The sequence below is a fragment of the Eleutherodactylus coqui genome, chromosome 4 (assembly GCF_035609145.1).
Source record: "Eleutherodactylus coqui strain aEleCoq1 chromosome 4, aEleCoq1.hap1, whole genome shotgun sequence".
NCBI classification, from domain to species: domain Eukaryota; kingdom Metazoa; phylum Chordata; class Amphibia; order Anura; family Eleutherodactylidae; genus Eleutherodactylus; species Eleutherodactylus coqui.
In genome coordinates this window covers 8421202-8438066 of record NC_089840.1, presented here as the reverse complement: position 1 = coordinate 8438066, position 16865 = coordinate 8421202, and the positions used below count along the sequence as shown (strand labels likewise).

The window sequence follows — 16865 nt, the reverse complement described above, 5'->3', positions numbered from 1 at the left end:
TCAGTTGGCGGATCAGGCGGCGCACGCAGATTCACCACACAGACGGGGTAGAGCCGCAGGCGGACCCGCGCCATTTATAACGAAAGTGTGCTGCAGGAATCGGAGGCGCGGCTTCAGAATCTGCATCAGATAATGACGCAAATCCACGCGGCCTCCGCGTGACGGAGGCCACAGAGTACATGGCGGTCAGCGGGGGTCTGAGGCCGGCGCCCTGCGTACCTTACTTTGCCGTATTGCGGAGCACCGCGGCTGCTTGCGGCTCGTCCATAATGGGACTCGCGGATGGACAGCAAATCGGACGGCTCCCATAGGCCGCCCGCGAGACGTCCGCACCAAAATGCAGCGTGTCGCGACTTTTCTTCCGTTCACAGAAATCACAGTTAGTTTCCGTGAGGGTGAAGGAAAGAGCGTGTTGCCGTGGCGATGCTGTACTTACTGCGGATCCACCGTGCGGACGACGACCGCGGATTTCACAGCAAACATCCATTCGTGCCCAAGCGGCCTATTTGCGGATTCCGCGAGCGCTTGGTGCGCGGTTATACACGGATCCATCAAACGCCGTTTATCGGATCACATTATCGGGTCGGAAATACGTAATCCGCGATCGCAAGATAGAACGCAGCAAGTTGTATGTTATCGCAGAATCTACAACCCAGCACAGCTGTACCGGCTGCTCGCCGGCGCCACACGGAGGCCGCGGTATCGGTCATCACTCAGCGACGGCAAAGACAAGAAAAAACAACCAAAATAACGTGTACTGAGCACGACCGCCAGCGTGAGCCCGCATCACACGCAGCGCCACGGCCGGCTCACAGCTGGGATCAGCATACGGCAGTGGGAGCCGGCCTTACACCTCTGTTACTCTTCCTGGAAACGTATGAATGAACGGACGTCTGGGTGTTTCCTACACGAGGGCCCCATCCAATCAGCGCAGAGGAACCGCCTACTGACAGGCGGAACAGTCACACACATTTCCAGGAGGAACAACAGAGGTACGGCACAATGCAAACAGAAGGATCCAGTAATACGGAGGCGGCCTGCAGGGGGCGGAATACCCGGGGTAGTATAACCTGGGCTCATACCCCACATACGGGTCCCATAAACCCTGCTGATACACGAACGCAGACCCAGCATGTACCGACACTCCCCAGGACGCGGCCCCTTTAAGGCTGCCCCCCGCCGCTCGCTCACTCACCGCGGCCGCACGGGCTGCCGTCCCTCCGCTTTCCTCTTCCTTGTTCTCCGGTGGCTTCCTGGGCTGCTGGTGTCTCCTGGGTGACGTAACGGGGTGACGTCAGCGGCTACAGAAGCCCCGGAGGGCCAAACTAAGGCAGTCCGCGAACTCTCTGCTGGTTGTAGTGTGGTGAGTGGAGTGCATGTGCTCAGCCTGCGGGAGGTACTGCAGTGTATTATACAGTGCTTCATCTGCAGAGTGATGCTGCCAGCAGGACACCCAAACATCCTCCCTAGGGGTGTATTCACACGGACAAGGGCGACATCAGCCTCACATATCACGCTTGCAGCATTGATATTGCGCTCGTAAGGGTGCATTTTACTTGAACGATTTTCTTGCGTAACTCCTGTACATTGTGACATTATTTTAAATGGATGTTTAATGTGCGCGCCGTACAACGTGCGCAGCCAACAATACGCATGCCGTACAATGTGCGCACCCTACAACGTCCATGCCGTACAATGTGCGCGCCGTACAACGTGCGCAGCCAACAATACGCATGCCATACAATGTGCGCGCCGTACAATGTGCGCACCCTACAATGTGCGCACCCTACAATGTGCGCGCCGTACAATGTGCATGCCGTACAATGTGCGCACCCTACAATGTGCATGCCGTACAATGTGCGCACCCTACAATGCGCATGCCGTACAATGTGCGCACCCTACAATGTGCGCACCCTACAATGTGCATGCCGTACAATGTGCGCACCCTACAATGTGCATGCCATACAATGTGCGCAGCCAACAATACGCACGCCGTACAATGTTCGCGGCCAACAATGTGCGCACCCTACAATGTGCATGCCGTAAAATGTTCACAGCCAAGAATGCGCATGCCGTACAATGCGCGGCCAACAATGTGTGCACCCTACAACGTGCGCGCTGTAAAATGTTCGCAGCCAACAATGTGCATGCCCTACAATGTGCTCACCCTACAACGTCCATGCCCTACAATGTGCGCAGCCAACAATACGAATGCCCTACAATGTGCGCGCCGTACAATGTGCGCACCCTACAATGTGCGCACCCTACAATGTGCATGCCGTACAATGTGCGCACCCTACAATGTGCATGCCATACAATGTGCGCAGCCAACAATACGCACGCCGTACAATGTTCGCGGCCAACAATGTGCGCACCCTACAATGTGCATGCCGTAAAATGTTCACAGCCAAGAATGCGCATGCCGTACAATGCGCGGCCAACAATGTGTGCACCCTACAACGTGCGCGCTGTAAAATGTTCGCAGCCAACAATGTGCATGCCCTACAATGTGCTCACCCTACAACGTCCATGCCCTACAATGTGCGCAGCCAACAATACGAATGCCCTACAATGTGCGCGCCGTACAATGTGCGCACCCTACAATGTGCGCACCCTACAATGTGCATGCCGTACAATGTGCGCACCCTACAATGTGCATGCCATACAATGTGCGCAGCCAACAATACGCACGCCGTACAATGTTCGCGGCCAACAATGTGCGCACCCTACAATGTGCATGCCGTAAAATGTTCACAGCCAAGAATGCGCATGCCGTACAATGCGCGGCCAACAATGTGCGCACCCTACAACGTGCGCGCTGTAAAATGTTCGCAGCCAACAATGTGCATGCCCTACAATGTGCTCACCCTACAACGTCCATGCCCTACAATGTGCGCAGCCAACAATACGCATGCCCTACAATCTTCGCGCCCTACAATGTGCATGCCGTAAAATGTTCGCAGCCAAGAATGCGCATGCCGTACAATGTGCATGCCGTACAATGTGCGCGCCCTACAACGTGCGCGCCGTACAATATACACGCCAGTTTTCTATTTCTCACGATTGAAACCACATGCGATTTTCACAGGTTGCAGCGAAGTGCGCAGAAATCTATATTCAATAGGTGAGGAAAGCTAAGCGCCCTCACGGGTGCCGTACGTGCACGGAAGCGCTATGCCATTATTAATTTTCCTATTAGAAATACATGCAAAACATGCGCAAAAACACATGAAAATCACACGCTTGGCAATGTGGTGAGATTTTCTTGCAAATCGCAATGAACACCGCAATTTTACAAGCGTGATATCCGTCTGCGTTTCTCAGGACCGATAACGCGCGCACCCATGTGATTGCGTCCTTAGTGCTCATTCATACGGGCTCAAGCGCAGAACTCTGTGAGTATCTCGCAGCATTGTAGCATCGCAGCCCATTCGCTCTGCTGGCAGAGATGGCATAGAGGCTGCGATTGGCACTACGCATGTACGAGATTCTGACGTCACGGGCGTGTACGAGATTCTGACGTCACGGGCGTGTACGAGATTCTGACGTCACGGGCGTGTACGGGATTCTGACGTCACGGACGTGTACGGGGTTCTGACGTCACGGACGTGTACGGGGTTCTGACGTCACGGACGTGTACGGGGTTCCGACGTCAAGGACGTGTACGGGGTTCCGACGTCACGGACGTGTACGGGGTTCCGACGTCACGGACGTGTACGGGGTTCCGACGTCACGGGCGTGTACGGGGTTCCGACGTCACGGGCGTGTACGGGGTTCCGACGTCACGGGCGTGTACGGGGTTCCGACGTCACGGGCGTGTACGGGATTCCGACGTCACGGGCGTGTACGGGATTCCGACGTCACGGGCGTGTATGGGATTCTGACGTCACGGAAACGTGACAGCTCCTAGGCAGGGGTGAATGGAAGAATGGAGGACCATAGACTTCACTGCCTCCATTTACCGCGTGTTACGCAGGGAAATACGCAGGTTGTTTCAATAGTAAAAAATGCGTCACATCCGCACAGCGTGCCAGAGCAATGCGATTTTTTTTCAGGTCCACAGAAAATAATTTGCGATATCACCCAAAAATACAGCCCGCTGCAAGAGAAAAATCATCTAAATAACGGGTTCTAATCTCACGACGCACGAAACTGACAGAATGTACAACCGCACAATGACCATGTAAACGCAGCCTGCGGCCTTATTGACGGGCGAGTGCAGTTCTGTGTCAGTGATAAGAAGACCGATGATATTGCGGGTGTATGTGCGCTTTATATCCGCGCCCTGTGCCAGCGCCGCCCCCCCCTGCAAAGCGCTGACTGTGCCCTCCGGGAAAGTGGAGAGTTGGTCCTTGTGCGTCCGGCCCCGTCGCAGGCCACATGAAGTAACATGGCGGGAGGGATTCATCCCGCGGCCTTGAGTTTGACACACGTGCTAAAGCATGTCCGTGCGCCGTCCATGAAGTATACGATCAGCACACGGATGGATTATCCGCCCGTGAACGCGCCCGAAGCTCCTATGTGCGACCCGCGTCCGGTTCCCTATAAGAACCGATCAGTATTTACCTCAGACGTTGCCGACAGCATCTGTTGAAAATGGCGCATCCAGCATCCAAGCACTTTTGAATGTTTACGGCTACTGTGTCATCAGTGATGTCATCACCCTTCTGCCGTCTCGGTGGTCACAGGTTTTTCGAAAATAGTCACCAAAATAACTTCTAGTTTCCTCGCACTTGTATTATATGCACGCCGCGCCATTTTCGCTAATTCGTCTCAATTTTTTTTCACCAATTTAGTGAATCCGGCATCTTGTCAGCCGGTTCCTTCATCGGCTGTGTCTTGAAATTGTTTAATTAGAGCCGGTTGCCAATAAACGCGCGCCCATCAATGAGTACATGTTTCTGGCGCGCAGAGTTAGACGCCTGCTTGGCGGTCGCGCCTTGACGTCCCGAATACAGTTCACCTCAGTGAGAGGTCTGATGGCTCAGTAGTTATGGGGAGGAGAGTTATGAAATGGTCTTGTTGCCCCTAGCAACCAATCAGAGCTCGGCTTTCTGTACTCATCGTGTTGCGGTAAAATAAAAGCTGCACTATGATTGGTTGCTAGCGGCAACAGGTCAGTCGCCATATAGATCTGCTCCATAATCTTCGTCAATTTTCATAGCGAACTAGACAAAAATTTGGGTTTCCCAGGGAGAGAATCACAGTGTGTGTATATATATACTTCTAGCGTATCTGTATAGGGGGAGGACCGATGCAAGGTGCGGGGTTCCCTGAGACCCTGACAGACGGAATCCGCCCAGACTGAGGTGGAGGAGCCACAGAGTCACTTATCTCGTTTGTACCTCGCTGTCGTTACGGGTGGAGTCATCGCATCTTGTTTCAGGCGCGGAATTTCTGGGCGGACTTTCCGCACTGAAATTCTGCCTGCAATCTTAGACCCCCACCTAAACAGCAAAGGGGACGAGATTGGCAAAAATCTCGTCCACACGCTGCGGACAGACCGCTGCGGCCAAGCTGCGCTGAAACTGACGTGCCGCGTGGATTTCAAAGCCGCGGCATACTAATTCCACTGCAGGCTCTCTCCTCTCTGTAGATAGAGATGGCCGCAGGGGAATACAGGCGGACAAGCCGCTTCAAACCCGCAGAATGTCCGTGCGGTCCCGCTGCAGACGCGAGATTTCCGCAGGAAACCTCATGTAGTCGGACATTGTACGATGCTCAAAGCTTTCATTAATAAACAGTTCACCTCGCGCTGATCCGGCCGGAAGATATGGAAAACAACGAGTCCCCCGTCTCCGAACAAGGACGTTTTCCGACCGTAGAACCCGCAGTATTTAGAATTAGTCCACAGAGACCATAAGATGGCAGCTATCAGCGTCCGAGCGCAGCCGCGCAAATTACACTTCGTATTATCCAGAAATGCCGTTTCCTGCTCCTCGCTTCAGTATCCTCCGCACACCACGCAGTCCCAACCAAAGCCGCACACCGGTTTCTTCAGGGGTCGTCGCTCGTGGCCCCTTTATTATGTGTGCCAGCAGCGCCAACCTCAAACAGCCCCTGAGGCCGCGTTTACATATTGGAGAAAATTGCGCGGGATTTGGGCGTTATGAGACGCACAAATCTCCCACAAATATGAAGCCCGTTCTTTTGAATGGAGTCAGACACATGATCTTTTCCCACATTGCGGTGCAGGGAAAAATGGCGGCATGTCCTAACTTTGGTTGTTCCCTCGGAACGCCTTGACCATTGTTTTCATTGGGGCCGGCAAAAGCATCAGATGGCGTGCGCGGTGCCTGCGAATGCGATGTTTCCTATTAAAAACGATGGAAAACACTTGCCGGTCCCCAAAGCCCTGTGCCGCTCCCGGGGGGCTTTGCTTCAGCCCAAAAACATTTGCTCAGGAGAGGAATCGCACGCACGTACGTGTGCACAATCATAAACGTGTTCGCGTTCATGAAAGGGGAGTGGCTTATATCCACTATAAACGATGTAAGCTGTAAGGCTCCCGTCTGCGACCCTCAACTATCAACATATAACGCTGCGCGACAAAGTTTTCATCAGAAAGTAATTGATGTTTCTGTAAAATTAACCCTTCTGATTCCGCGGTCACACTGAATCGCCGCACGTTTCACGTTCCGAACCATTTCCTTTATGTCAGATGATAACTGTTTGGACGCGCCGTAATATTACTATTCAACTGTTTTTGGTTGAAAACGCCGCTTGGATCTTGACTTCCTCCCGTAAGAACCAGCAAGAGTCGCCATCGTATCCGGATTGTACCTCTCTCTGTAACGGTCCTCAATGACTGCGATGTCTTGTGCGCGGTGAATACGCAGTGAATAGAACCCGCTGATTTCAATGTTTTACCACGATGTACAGTCCTGCAGCACGACCTTGTTGGGGCGCATTACACATCGCAATGAGCCATTGAAGTGAATGGGCGGCACAAGTACGCTCCTGCTTGCTTGCGCACCGTATCCAGGAGCCCATCTACGTTCTTTTTCGCATGCGGTAATATGCAGTGTATTTATGCCCTGCTCCCAGTGGACAGTGGGGTATGATAGTTGTAAGATCCAGCTGCGACACGCCGTATTACGGAGGTATTCTCCCCCAGGAATATTAGCGGTCCGTAATAAACACAATGACCCGCTGGGGCTCTGTGTGCCGCTGCATGAGCCCTGCAGTGCTGGTGGTGACTGCCAGGAGGCGACATGAAGGGTGGCTGCGCCGTGGCGGCCTGCCTTAACGTCTTCCATTTCTCATGTTGTGGGATGACAAAAACTATAAAACAGAACTTAGTAAGGAAAACCACAAACTACAGCGGAGGTTAACCAGGAAGAGCAGCCGGGATGCCCAGCAGGCAGCGCTCGGCACACTGGTGCCAGGCTGCTGACTCACTGCGGCTGCTGACATGGGGTGAGTCAGCATTTCCTCACTACATGACTCAAGCTCTTGTGTAACGTAGAATATTTCATCACAGAGCACAACCGAGACACGCTACATGGCGCGCTCGTACCCACGCGGCCCGTCATGGTTTGAGGACATAGTCTCAATGTATCGCACACAGCATCAGCAAGATAAGCCCAAATATTGGCATACTGTGCTAAAATAAAACCGCCATACAATGCTCAGGTTATACCACCGTAGTGCTAAAATAAGTGTGTTACTACGCCAAATAATGCCAGCATGTATTTCCAAAATATTGCAGAATTAATACCGTAATTATTATGTTTAAATTGTGCTAAAAGTGCCATATATTGCCAAATAATACCGCCATGCAGTGCCGTAATACCGCCAAACACTGCCTAAATAATCCGTAAAACCACTACAGTACTGAAATAATTAAAACCCCATACCGTACAGAGGAATACATGCACCGTAGACCACAAACACACCCAAATATGCAAGATACCATACGGAAAATCACCCCTCCCCCCAACTTGTAAAGAGTGAAAACAGGGACAATCAGTGCAGCGGTCATTAAGTGCGACCGCAAATTGTGTTAAAGCTAAACCTCCTCTGATCCCGCCCAGTCGTCTTTGTCCCACAGCACTGTAAGGGCTCTTTCACACAACTTTATGCGTTTTTCGGTTGCCCGTACACGCCATAAAATCCCACTAATAAAGAATAGCCGCGATCAAGTCCCGATCTTTAGCCGCGTATTTTCTGCCGTATTTTCTGCAGCTGAGGCGTATCGGCAAAAAAATACACTGCAGCGACAGAAATCCTGGGATGAACTGCTAATGCTTGAATAGAGCCCCCCGCCTTTTTTTCCCAGCGCGGTACGCCCCCGGTAACTTCCTCCCCCTCACTTTTTTCCAGTTTCCATAGAAGTCTATGGGAGTTTCCTGCATACCTCGGCAAAAGATATGGCAAGACTTACCTTTTCACACAGCGTATAAAATCAGCGACCAAAAACGGTCATGTATGCGCTATTTTACCTGGCGCAATTTTTATGTGCCCAAAAATTGTTCATTCGAATGAATAAAGTGAAATCCAATGGTTCGGATGGTCGCGATTTTTTAGCGATTTTGTTATGTGGCTAAATATCTCTGTAGTTACGGTCGTATGTAGGAGGCCTAACTGTGCGTTCACACAAGCGAGTCTTTTACACGTGTTTGTGCGTTACGAAACGTACAAAACCCACACTGAAATAGACCCCATTGTTTTCCATGGTCGTATTTACATCTTTCTATGGATATAAGGATACCGGCATGTTCTATTTTTCTGTGAGTCTGCAGAAATCTCCGCCATTGTTTCCAATGGGAGAAAAAAAAATCGTATTTTATTAGCACGAAAATACACGCCATTTTCACACAAATGGAAAACAGCCATGCAATGCAATTTTCTTGCAAATCACAACACACCCGCAGTGAACATTGCCCATGTGAATGCACCATCGTAGTGCCATCCTTCTTCTAACACACTTTGGTAGTGCCTCCTTAGTGCCCCACACTGTAATCATCCTCTTTGTGCCCCACACATATATTACTTGTTCACTTGTATGCGAAAGAGAGACCTTATTGCCCCTCCTAAGGCTCTAGGGCCCGGGTGCGACTGTACGCTATGCATCCACTATACTTATACCCTTATTGCCCCTCCTAAGGCTCTAGGGCCCGGGTGCGACTGTACGCTATGCATCCACTATACTTATACCCTTATTGCCCCTCCTAAGGCTCTAGGGCCCGGGTGCGACTGTACGCTAACGCTATGCATCCACTATAGTTATACCCTTATTGCCCCTCCTAAGGCTCTAGGGCCCGGGTACGACTGTACGCTAACGCTATGCATCCACTATAGTTACACCCTTGAATGCCCCCTCACAGTAGTGATTCTTCCGGAATTAAAGATTATCCCTTCGAGCCCCCAGTCATGCTCCCACAGAGTAAAAATTCCTACTTCCTGCCCTCACAAAGAAAAAGTGCTCCTAGTGATGCCCCCACACAGATGCCTCCTTAGTGCCCCCACACAGATGCCTCCTTAGTGCCCCCACACAGATGCCTCCTTAGTGCCCTCACACAGATGCCTCCTTAGTGCCCTCACACAGATGCCTCCTTAGTGCCCTCACACAGATGCCTCCTTAGTGCCCCCAATGTTGCACCCCACTTACCACATCACATAAAAATTCCCTCCCCGCTGTGACCTCTGCAGAGAAGGGGAGGGGGTAAGCTGTGGCATCACCTATTATAAGTTATGGATCTTGTGTTATCTATATCATTTTTCTGTTGACACATTCCCTTTAAGAGCTGTTCCTGCGGAGCGGCGCTCCCAGTCACCGGCTGTACAGAATACTGGAGCAGCCCCCCAACTCTACGTGCAGAGATGCAATGTGTTCTCACAAAACGCATCCCACTCACATAGAAAGATGGAATGTTTGCACACGTGATATCGGTCTGATATCGCACCCGCCGGTGTAAATATGGCCAAAAAGTCAATAGATGCGTGATAAAAAAAACCAGAATGCACTTGCATGACGTAGGTGTGCGCTGCATTTATCTTCAGGCACCCGATGGCTCTAATGGAGGTTTTAAAATATTCAATCGGACCGCTTACTTTTTTTGTGCGTGAAAAATGGATGACACTCGTGCATTAAAAATCCAGAAGCCCGAACCCGGCAGCACTCAGGGTGAGGTGAGGGTAAGGGACGCCGCTGGATGGGTGGCTGACCCTCAAGGCTCCATATACAGTCCAGGAAGAATATAAAGCAGCGGCAGCAGAAGCAGGGAGGTTAAAAGTAAAAAGTAACCTTTATTGCTTCATGGTCTTAAAAGAAGGCAATCTACGTTTTCGGCCCAAAGGAGGCCTTTTCCAGCATCCATGCTCACTGCGTCTTTTTGCGCACCCTGTTTTCTGCAGGTTATGACAAAACTGTCATCACTTGGGCGTTCTTGTGGGGTTTTTTGCCTGCATGAAAAATGGATGACACACGGATATATAGAAAAACACCATTTATGTTTTTGCTATGGCCTCCCATCTCTTCTCCGTAGGCCGCTGGGTTGGAGCATGCCTGCACATGTATCCTCTTGTCAGGTTTACTGGCTGTAAGCAAGACACTTGGGTCATTCCATGTCAAGTGGCCTGATGGTCCCGGCTCGAACACCTCCAAGTTTGCTGACATTTTTACAGAATGTCCATCCCCACCTGTATGAAGTTCTACAGTTTCGGCTTGCTGTATATCTTGGTTGAGGCACTAGAACCATTTGCATAAAAGTCGCTCTTCCCTCACAGGTCTTTTCGAAAAATATTCCAAGTTTGCTTGTATACTTACTATTTTGCTTGTATACTTACTATTTTATCCCCAACTGAAATTGGTTTAAAAAAAATCATTTTTGCAAATTTTATCATTTTTTATGAGCTGTAACTCAAAAAGGACACTTACAATTTTATTCCACTTTGTGCCATTAGAAAGAGCAGCTCTTAGCCCCTTCCCACTATGGGGCGTACAGTCACATCCTGTGAGTTGGGGTATGTATGAAGAGAGATCGCGGGGCAACCTCTCTTCATACAGTGCGGGCGTCAGCTGTTTCTTACAGCTGACAACCGCCAGCAATAGTTGCAATCAGTAGTGCGGCTTATCTTCGCTATTAGCACTTTAAATGCCGCTGTCAATTCTGCAGGGAGCCCTGCAGGTGTCATGGCAGCCGGGGGCCTTCTGAAAGGCTGTCTTAGCAGACTGCCTATTAAGCCATGCCCGTGGGGTGGCTTGATAGACTGCCTACCGATCTCAGTATGATGTAATGCTATGGATAAAGCATCACTACTTGTGGTCCCCCAGGGGGGCTAAAAAAAAAAGTAAAAATCAGAACAATAAAGTTTTTTACCAAATATTAAAAAAGTAATTAAAGTTAAAAAAGACCCCCTTTATTTATATTAAAAATAATCTCAATAATGAAACAAAAATACATATTTGGTATCGCTGCAGCCTTAGATGTCTGATCTATCAAACTAATGCATTATTTACCCCGCACGGTGAACATTGTCCTAAAAAATAAATAAAGAAGGCCAGAAATGCACTTTTTTGGTCATCCTGTCTCCCAGAAAAAATGCAATAAGTGGTACCAACGCAAACTACAGGACATCCCACAAAAAATCTGAAAAAAGTTATTGCGCAGAAGATGCCGGCAGAAAATGTAAAAAATTAAATGTCTTTGAAAAAAAATAAAAGTAGCACAACGAGCGTCTTTTTGTAACGCTGCGATATTACTGCGTTTTTTTTAATGGGACTTTCTAATGTTAAAATTGCAAGTTTGTGCGATGTGATTTTAAAATGAGAAAGTCCCGTTGAAAAAACCGCAGCGATATCGCAACATTACAGAAAACGCTCGTGGGTAAAAGCCCTAAGTTTGGTATTGTAGTAATTGTACTGACCCATAGAATAAAGTTATCAGGTCCTTTTTGTTGCAGTTTGTGCGCTATAGAAACAAGACGCACCAAAACATAGCGAAATGTCGAGTTTTTTTACATTTTACTCCACTTAGAATTTTTTTAAAGTTTTTCAGTACATTGTGCCGCTCCACAGCAAAAGCAGGATTGGGGTGCTCACCCCGAGGTCTCCAGACACGAACACGTCCGTCATCACCGCTCAAACTAAACCTGGATTCGTCGCTGAAGACAACCCAGTTCCACTCCGTAGCGTCCAGTTTCATCGTTCACAACATCACTTCAAATGGAGGCGACGGTGGGGGTCAAAGTCAGTAAATATAACGGGCACCGTGAGACCAAATGTCCTTTAGCCACAGGGGGCTAACGATGGTACCTCCTGCCTCTGGATCGTGGACAATGAAACAGTTGGAGCTGCTGGTGCTTGTCGGACCATCAGACAGTTCTCTCCACTGGTTGTCTGTCGGGGGGGCCTGAGCCTGACCACCTTGTGTGCCCCCATCCACTGGTCCCAATACCTCCTAACAGTCTGGTCAGATGCTCTCCTCTACTGGTGGTCTGTAGGGGGCGTCCTAAGCCCGGTTACCTTGTGTGCCCCCATCCACTGGTCCCAACACCTCCTAACAGTCTGGTCAGATGCTCTCCTCTACTGGTGGTCTGTCGGGGGTGTCCTGAGCCCGGTTACCTTGTGTGCCCCCATCCACTGGTCCCAACACCTCCTAACAGTCTGGTCAGACACTCTTCTCTACTGGTGGTCTGTAGGGGGTCCTGAGTCCTGTCGCCTTGTGTGCCCTCATCCACAGGTCCCAACACCTTCTAGCAGTCTGGTCAGATGCTCCTCTCTACTGGTGGTCTGTAGGGGGCTTCCTGAGGCCGGTCACCTTGTGTGCCCCCATCCACTGGTCCCAATACTTCCTAACAGTCTGGTCAGACGGTACTCTCTACTGGTGGTCTGTAGGGGGTCCTGAGTCTGTCACCTTGTGTGCCCCTATCCACTGGTCCCAACAGCCCCTAAGTCTGGTCAGAATGGCCCGGTGGGGGACAATTAATCGATATGACCATCCAGCTTCTCAGATCCCAATAATGCGCCCCCCTCTGGTAACGAGGTGAAATCTCTTCTCTGCGTCATAGAGGCGTCTAGTGGCCAACAAGCTCTACAAGTGGAAGAAGAGGCCACTACACACAAGGAGCCTCTGAGAGCCTCTTATAGGCCAAGGGGGGAACCACTTTTAGGGCCTCCGGTGACAAGACCGTCCATCTAATCACCACAACTCTCATCATTTACAGATCTGCTGAGATGGAACCGCAGGACGGGTTATACAGTAAAGAAAAATGACAACTTCTTCTGAATTGTTTTTTGCTAAAGAGTGTATATAAAGTAATTCAGACAGCCCCTATTAGGTCTGACCCCGATGACGACTTAGCACACCAAGATTATCACACTTTATGATCACCGTAGTTTACAGTCCAATACTACATATTATTCCCGCTAATGTTAACCTATGGTGCCTGTGATACGGAGTTCGGTGAATGCTTGCAGGTATACATGTGATATCATGCGCCCCCTATAGGTCAACAGTGGCGGCAGCATCTTTTGATCCTTCAGATATCTCCCTACCTGCGGTAGTATCATCACCGCTTACCTCTGGAACTGTTCTGTCTTCCGTAGCTTCTCCTTGCAGCAGATGAGGTGCAGCGCGTCGTATGACTTATCTCTTCTGAAAACGCTCACATATATCGAGAGGAGGGGAAAAGAAAGTTCTGATGAAATATTGAAGGAAAGATAAGTGCAAAGAAAAAGTTCTAAGTGAGAGCCGTGCCAGCTAATCTGCTGCAGCCCAGCCGTGTGGAAGTCAGCTGATGAGAGAAAACGCCTCTGAGTGATGCATCATACTAGGAATTCACCCAAATCCTCTTCTCTAGAAACTCTCTGAGCTCCTCTGTTCCTCCATAGTGTTCCTATACGAACCGAAGCATATCCATTAACAGCACAGAGCGATACAGCATTAATTACAGAGATCTTCCTCTAATCTGGCAACCAATAATCCAGACAGCTTCAGAACGGCTTCTGTGGTGGCCCAAGTTTGTTTCAGTATAAATGATGCAGGTACAAGAATTACACTGCAATACCCTTGGTGCCACATCCTTATCTGCCCAGGTGTTACAAATGTTGCGGTTTCCTCTCATTTGCATACCAGATTTCCCAGAGGAGCACCTTATGGCCTTTATGTTTCCTGACACTTCCCTGAGGCTCTCCACAAGGGATAAGATAATCCTGTGAACCAGGCTGCAAAGGGGTTGGGTGTATGCAGATTGGCCCCACAGGCGCTCGTTTGATGGCATTACAGGGCAATAGGGTTCAAATGTTCCAATTTGGGGAATTTTAATGTTAGCAAGATATGCACAGTGCTGTGTGGGCAAACCACGGAGGGGATGTGGCGCTCACTTGAGCTCCATACATACAGTTGTGGCTTTGATATTTGCCTGAAACTCCTATTTACTTCATATGACTGCCATATACCCTCCTTCCAGCAAGTTGATGGGGGTGCAGGCATGGTCGGGCCCATCTACGTGTGACCCCTGCAGTCACATGGGGTACTGGTGTCCAGCTTGTAAGCGGGGTACACCAGGCGGATGTAGGCTGGGGGTGATCGTCATCCCCTGGATTCACCTGACCAGATGATCTTCTTCCTCCGTGCCGCTACCTGAATCATCCTCCTTCTGACTCATAATTGCTTAGTTTTGCTACTGCATTTAAATTATGAGTTTGGTTCTGGTACCGTATCTAAGTACTCAGGTTGATTTGTGCTGTATTTGTGCACTGAGCTTAGTTCTGGGGTTATATTTATGTTATGAGTTTGCTTCTGGGGTTGTATTTAGGTAACAAGCTTGGTTCAGGTACCATATTTATGTACTGAGCTGTTGTGGTCTGGGCATGCTGTTATCTTGCTGCTTTCTACAGGCAGACTACACATGAGTGCAACATATATATATATATCTATAGAGAGAGAGAGAGCTTTATTCTTCGATGGTGGGGGGACCAAAAAAAAAAGAATCTGCAGAAGGTGTCATCTAACCTATTGACAGCTCATCCTTATGAATCCCAGATTTAATTCCCGTGTGCATATTGTATACCTGGTTCTAGTAATTTTGCCATCTGTAACCCCCTCCGACCTGGGGTGCCTCCGGGTCGCATCCCATATACATCCGCACATCAGGGACCAGTGATGTATTTAAGCTCTACTGAAAGGAAAAGGTTAATTGCTTCTCTGATTGAACGAGCGGTAATGACACTGCAGACGATGACCTGAAATAATCGCCCTGAAGTCGATCTGCTCGGCTGTTTTGGGCATTAAGGTTCCGTTAATCCCATAATATAAGGATCGCACCTCATTATGCGGCACTTTTTCTCATAACGTGTCCCTCGGGAGCTCTTGGCTTTCACTCATAAAATGGAATAATCTGTAAATAACGCCGTGCTCATATTCTAGTCAATTCCTCCGTCTTTTAATCTTAGATGGCTCAATAACGAATCCGGAGATTTATCATTTGGACATTTTCCTGGATGCCTGTGACACATGACGCCCTCTAGTGGACACTGCAGCTGCGGTACCATGTGGAGGTGGAGACAATTCTCTGGACTATCGGACTTCTAATAACGTGATCCTAACATCTTACAAAAGCTAAAAAGTCAGCGGCATCCTGATCTCAAGTGTAATAGGGGATTGGAATTGTGCAGATCAATCAAACCGATTTACTGATATTGGTGGTGCTTTACTAATGTCATCATTTCCAGGCAAATATGGAGCATTTAGGCAATGTGTCATTCAACAAGACCCAATACTAGATCCTAAATCTCAATATTGATCTTCCTACAGTCTTTATTATACTCCAGAGCTGCATTCTCAATTCTGCTGGAAACAGTCAACAGGTTTGTCAGTAGACACACCCCTAACGGCTATAGGAACTGTTCCTGCAGTACCATCGTGGACCTCTGCACAGTGTACAGAGCAGAGTGTTTTCAGCACACAGTAGCTCTGGACATTAATGGTGAATAGCTGATTGGCGGGCATGTAAGGAGGGAGCCCAGGGTGGAGTTTGTGCTGTAATAAACTCTGTTAGGTACTCTGGATGATATAAGGATGACATCTACTGGCCATCATACATTACTGCAGTTTGTGTATTTCTCTATGGAGTGTTGTATATGACTTCCCATTGGCTGCAGAAGTCAGGTGGGAGAGCTGGAGGACTTGAGATCATAGAGAGCTGCAAGCTGGAGAGCAATTCCTGTAGTACTGAGCCTTAAGAGATACTGCATTACCGAGAGAACTGCCAAAGGCGTGAGGAGTCAGGTTAAGGAGCCGTGTGAGCCGTGTGCTGGAGAGTCTGCGCCCATTAGAGAGGGACAGCGGCTCAAGAAAGGAAGCAGCCAATGTTTGAGAGACACAACTCCATAATGCGCCACATCCGACATTGCTGAGAGAACAAAGCTGCAGAGACTACAGTTAGAGAGACGGCTACAAAGAATTCCGGCAGCCGTGCGAATCGCGGTTCCCCTAATAGATGTCTAAAGACATGTCAAGGAAGTTGATTTGTCAGTGGGCTGCTTTGAATTTTGGGGATTAGGGGCCACTATTAAAACTCGGGCGCACAGAGGGGGCGCTATTAAAATGCGGGCGCACAGAGGGGGTGCTATTAAAATGCGGGCGCACAGAGGGGGCGCTATTAAAATGCAGGCGCACAGAGGGGGCGCTATTAAAATGCAGGCGCACAGAGGGGGCGCTATTAAAATGCGGGCGCACAGAGGGGGCGGTATTAAAATGCGGGTTCTCAGAGCGGCTGCTATTAAGATATGGGAGAAAAGAGGACTTGCTAGTAGAATGTGGGGGCATAGAACAGATGCTATTAAAATGTGAAAGCACAGAGAGGGGCCGCTATTGTTTCGTGGGGCACAGAGAGGGTCTGCTATTGTTTCGTGGGGC

General features: G+C 49.5%; 1 protein-coding gene across 3 annotated transcripts in view; it reads right to left on the bottom strand.

Moving 5' to 3' along the window:
• Positions 1-13664, bottom strand: part of BACH1 (BTB domain and CNC homolog 1) — a 42228-nt gene extending 28564 nt beyond the window's left edge. Inside the window, exons 1-2 of one of the 3 annotated variants that reach the window (XM_066599051.1) lie at positions 13527-13649; positions 12047-12163 (exon numbers count right to left, since the gene is read on the bottom strand). The gene's annotated coding sequence lies outside the window, so the exon portion shown is untranslated. Of the gene's footprint in view, positions 1-1195; positions 1308-12046; positions 12164-13526 lie in introns of those variants that run through there. The other 2 variants (XM_066599049.1, XM_066599050.1) reach the window with 2 other exon arrangements.
• Positions 13665-16865: the final 3201 nt, after the last annotated feature.